The following is a 5,427-nucleotide window of genomic DNA, read 5'->3' on the forward strand; positions in this document are numbered from 1 at the left end:
AAGTACATTAAAAAGGTGTGCTTCCCCGTAGAGTGACTTGCTTTTCTTTTTAGAAGGTGAATGAGTGGAATTTACTACCCAATTAAAGTGCTACAACATCCTGAGCTGTGGGCTGTGAGGAGGGTCCCTGCTTCAGATGCCGTGATTGGAGGAGGGCCATCTGCACCCCTGGGCCACGTGAGCAGCCGGCACCAGGGAAGCCGGGCTGGCTTCATGTCCAACTAAGGGGTGTTGGGTGGGCAGCCGCAGCATCTAGAGCAGCGGTTCTCAACCTGTGGGTCGTGACCCCTTTGGGGTCGAACGACCCTTTCACAGGGGTCGCCTAAGACCATCGGAAAACACATATGTAATTACATATTGTTTTTGTGATTAATCACTATGCTTTAATTATGTTCAATTTGTAACAATGAAATTGGGGATCACCACAACATGAGGAACTGCATTAAAGGGTCGCGGCATTAGGAAGGTTGAGAGCCACTGATCTAGAATGTGTTTTATGGAATGTGGTGCATTCTCCTCTGTCTCTGTGAGTGTTAGAAATGTTTACTCATTACTCTTTGATAACGGCAACTCTTAAAATCCTGTTTCAATGCTTTTCATGGGTGTATCTCTAGTCCTTCGAACTCTCCGATCGAAGGCAGGAGAGTGGCAGTGAATACTGTGCAGCAGGCAGACTGCTCTCTGAGAGTCTGGCATCTCCTTGAAATTATAGTTTATCTCTAAGTTAGAAACAAACTTCATCTCCTGCTGAAAAACAAAGAAAGAAATGTACTTGTTTAAACAATCCAGATGCTGGCCTGGGTTAGAAGGTACTTAAGTGGCTTATTTGCGATTATTGTAGAATTGCTCGCTACACATTTTGACTTGCACGAGTGCTTTTCCCCACTTTGCATTAAAAATCCTCACACAAATGAAAATGGGAAGAAAAAAACTTCTCAATACCCGTTCTTGTCTCCTATTTTATCCATTCCCAGTCCCACACGAAGATCACGTTTATCCACGCAGGACAATATAGTATTGTATTCCGATTTCTGGTAACAGCAACAAAGAAAAAGGCCTTTTCATTGACTTGAGAGGAAGATGGTTCCGGTCGCACTGAAACCTAAGGAGCACGTCCACCGTGCTCTCTGGATGTTTGGGGGGCATGATAGCTACTGCTGTACAAGGAAGAGTCCTGTCCCCCCAAGTTCATGTGTTGTAATCCTAACCCCGGAAGCGATGCTATTGGGGAGCCTCATGGAAGAGCGCCTTTGCCCCGTGGGGGGCAGCCCACCTAGTGTGGGAGACACCTGTTTGTTTCTTTTTTTTTTTCTATATTTCTGATCATATTTCTTGCCCTAAAGTCTACCATCTGATATATTTTTTAAAATTTTGTTTGATTGCTTAAAGTATTACAAAGAGTATTACATATGTCTCCTTTTTTCCCCCCTTGACCTTCCCCTGGCCTCTCCTACCCACCAGCTGCCTTGTTTTGAGAACTCCAGAGGCACAGAGGGAAGTGTCTCACCACGTGGTAGGTGTCGCTGGCCATTCTTTGGGCAAAGGACACACTCTGGAGGTGGCCCCTGCTGGCCAGGGGCAGTTTAGACTTCTGCTGGCATTGCTGGGATTGAAAGCAGTGACTAACCACTGCCCCCAGAGTAGAGCCTGGGGTCCCCTCCTCATTGTGGCTGGTAAATTGCTAGTTGGATGGTACCAGGGTGACTCAGTGACGCTGCTGGCCTTTGGGATTCCCAGAGAAGGAGACAACATCTGAAATCACTGGGATTTTATTCCCATTAGTCTCCAAGGTGAGGTGACAGGTGTGCCTCCTCTTCCCGCCTTCTTTTTCTTCTCTGCCTAACATCCCATCTGTGTCTTTTAAATACACCCCTGAGCCTGGACAACTTCTCTCTCTTTTCCATTCCTCTCAAGCTGACTCAATCCAAATCCCTCAGTGTGCCATTTCTAGGGTTTGCACCTGGGGAGAACCACACGGCCTGAGCCTGGTGCCTGGCAGGTCCGGGGAGCAGGTGTTACGCCCTCAGAACAACTAGGCATCCTTTTACTTGTCTGTGGCCAGCTCCTTCTCCTGTCCCCTTCAACACACATCCCGTGTACCGGAGCCAGATCAGGTCTGGACTTTCCAGTTTCAGGGACAAATAATTCCTCTCCTGTCTTGTTTTTGGTGTGTTTATTTCATTTGAATTGGGTTTCTTCCACATGGAATCAAAAGGCTCCTGACAAATAGAGTTAATGACCCCAAGGTCAGAGAAAGTCCTGGGGGGAGAGGAAAAACAGCCTCTTCGGAATGGATGGAACTTGGGAGTAGCTGGTGATTCGCCTTGGGGTTTGGTCTGTAAATTCTGAGCATAAGTATGGTTGTTGGGAAATACAGGCTGATCACATAGAGAATATTCTGGAAGACAATTGATGAGAGTAGCTCTTCCTGTCTTTGCTCCACATCCTCCTTAGGCAAACAGAACTGCCTGCAGTTTGAAATGGACAATCAGACACCGCTAACAGCTGCAGCCTGAAACTTCAGTTCTTGGCAAAAGGATCCTGACACAAAAGTATTTCTTTGTGGAAAATTATGCATTCATCGGGCTCATTTGAAGCGAAATATGATTTGCATCTTAACTTCCTGTAACAAGCTCCACTTCTGCGGATTTCATAATGTCTGATTTTGTTGCACCAGATTGGTGGGGCACATGCTTTACCAAAAACAGTTTAAATTCAGGCCCAGGTTTTTCTTATTTTAAATAGCAACAGCTGCTAGGCACGGTAATTATTGTATTTTATCAAAATAAAGTCACCAAGTTGCTTCTGAATGTTCCTCGGAGCTGCTCTGCTGGGGGCTGGGGTCCTCGGGGCTGTCTGAAGCACAGCAGTGAGCCTCCAGGGCCGGGGGATGGCTGAGCAATTCCAAGGACAGAGGCAGGAAGCAGTCCTGATGGAGGCAGGCCCAGTAACATACTTCCCTCGAATACTTTCTCTCTGCAGTGCCCAGAGTTCCAGATTTCTGAAAGATCAGAGGATACGGGAGGGAAGGAACGGAACACCAGGAATCAACTGTGCGTGGGGTGCTGCTAGGGGAACACCACGGGTTACAGTGCGATTGAGCTCCTTAGGGAGAATCCAGATCATGCCATTCTGCTTACAGTCCTCTCCCAGTGGCTCCTTATTCCTGTGGTCTCAGCCTCGGCTGCCCATTGGAATCCTCAGAGAGCTTAAAAACAAATAAACAAACAAACCCAACTGCCCGGGTTGCAGCCCAGCCCAATTATATCAGAACTGGTGGGGGTGGGGTCTAGACATCAGTGTTTGTTTAAAGATGCTGGATGACTCCGATGTGCAGTCAATTTAAGAGCCGTGACCTTAAATGCAAATTCCTGGCCACAGCCAGGGCGGTCCTGACTGATCTCAGACCATCTTCAAACACCTGCCCTGTCTGAACTCAGGGTAAGTTACTGGTCTTTGGTCTGCTTTCCACCACGGGAAGATCCAGCTCCCCATGTCCCAGAGGAACCTCTGCCATCTGGCCTCTGCCTACCTCGCCAGTCTCTCCTGGACCCTGCCCTTCTCTCCCATGGCCTTTCCGTTTTTTTCTGGCCCTTAAATACATCCTTCCTTCCAGAACCTCTGCACCTGTAGTCTCCTTTGCCTCCTTCTGATAACATATTCTTTCCCCAGGTCCTCCCACATCCAACTTACCATGCAGGCCTGAGGAGAAGGCCTTCTGTGACAAGCCGCCTCTAACCTCGCCTGGTGGTTGCCATCTCATTACTGCATTGTTTCCAGTGTAGCAGGTCCCCCCTGAAGTCATCTTGTTTGTCTACTTCAGAGGTGGGGACCCTTTTTTTCTGCCAAGGGCCATGTGGATATTTATAACATCATTCGCGGGCCGTACAGAATTATCGACTTAAAAATGAACCTGCTATATTTGGTCACACATTTCATCAACTCACCCCAAAGCCTTGGCAGGTCAGACCAAACGATTTTTCAGGCCTTATCCGGCTCGTGGGCCGGATGTTCCCCAGCCCTGGTCTACTTGCTCTTTGTCTCCCTGGGAGAAGGTAAGGTCTGTGAGATCGGAGGCCTCCTCACTATTCTTCAGTGCCGGATCCCAGAGGGCTGGCAGGGAGCAGGTGTTCAGTGAGTATCTGATGAATGACAACAATGAGTGCTTGGTAGGTCATGTGGTAAATATTGGTTAAATGAATGAATGACCTCATTTGATCCTTCAGACAACAGGTGTTGTTAGCACTGTCTTGCAGATAGATAATTCACCAGGGTCAGAGGTTAAGTAAGTTTATTAAAGGAGGAGTAGGGTGTTGGGGGAGAAGGGAGAGCAGACATGTTTTATTTAGATTATGGATTTTTGGTCACTCTGCCATCGCCAGAACAGGCAAGTCCTTCACTAATTGGTGAGGACATGTAATTAGGTGTTAATTGTGGGATTCTGAAGGGACTAGTTTAAAACCATCTGTAGCAGCCTTTATGAAATCTGACTTTCTGACCTTCAAGAGGGTGATGGGAGGGCAATCATGATCATTTGGAAACCAGGGGAGAACTTCATTATTTGGGGTGACGTGCTCTCAGCATGTCTGCAGGAGCTGGGAGCTGGGGAGTGGAGCAGTTCTCCCCACCTCAGGGACTTCCCTGCTGTTGACTCATAGCAACTGTCATCTGGTCTCTACAGAGATCTGCACCCCACACTGAAACCAGAAACGGCATGAGTCACACAGTGGCAGTCCCAGCGGCCAGCCAGCCAGCGTAGCAGGGCAGAAGGGAATGGGGCTTTTAGCGTCCTTGGTACAGCTGGCTTCCTTTGCACAATTGGTCTGGAGCCTTTATCAGTATGGAAATCAAGGGCACCTTGGTGCTCAGCTTTGCATCTGGGTGTAAAAATAACAATAGGTTGGTATATTCGTCTGCCTGGGCTGCTATAACAAAATGCCACACACTGGTGGCTTCAACAGAAACATTTCCTCACAGTTCTGAAGGCCGGTGGTCCAAAGTCAAGGTGTGAGCACGTTTGGGTTGTGCATGGCCATTCCTGTGTGTGTCCCCGAATTCCCTGTCCTCATAAGGAGACCAGCGTGTTGGGTCAGGGCCCCCCTAATAGCCTCTTTCTAACTGAATCACTTCTTTAGAGGCCCTGTCTCCAAATACAGTCACATTCTGAGGTCCTGGGGTTAGGCCTTTAACATTCGAATTTTGGGGGACACATTTCAGCTCATAACAGGTAACATTTATTGAATGCTTACTGCATGTGAGCCTCATGGCAAGTTATTTTACAAACATCAGCTCACACAGTTTCCCCAACTACACTATAAGACCGGAACCCCGGTTTGAATCTAACCTACAGAAAACCGGAAGGGCAGTTAGTTAGGAACACTCGTAGGGAGCAGCATGGTTGGACAGCATGAGCTGGCAGAGAAGTGG

General features: G+C 48.0%; 1 long non-coding RNA gene across 1 annotated transcript; it reads right to left on the reverse strand.

The window, feature by feature from the left end:
- Nucleotides 1–2,141: 2,141 nt before the first annotated feature.
- On the reverse strand, nucleotides 2,142–4,136 carry LOC118656599. Its single transcript, XR_004967641.1, has 2 exons — nucleotides 3,948–4,136; nucleotides 2,142–3,842 (listed from the first exon to the last, which is right to left on the reverse strand). It is a non-coding gene; the product is annotated as an uncharacterized LOC118656599 (long non-coding RNA).
- Between the last annotated feature and the right edge of the window lie 1,291 nt (nucleotides 4,137–5,427).

This window comes from Myotis myotis, unplaced genomic scaffold (genome assembly GCF_014108235.1).
Source record: "Myotis myotis isolate mMyoMyo1 unplaced genomic scaffold, mMyoMyo1.p scaffold_m19_p_5, whole genome shotgun sequence".
NCBI classification, from domain to species: Eukaryota; Metazoa; Chordata; class Mammalia; order Chiroptera; family Vespertilionidae; genus Myotis; species Myotis myotis.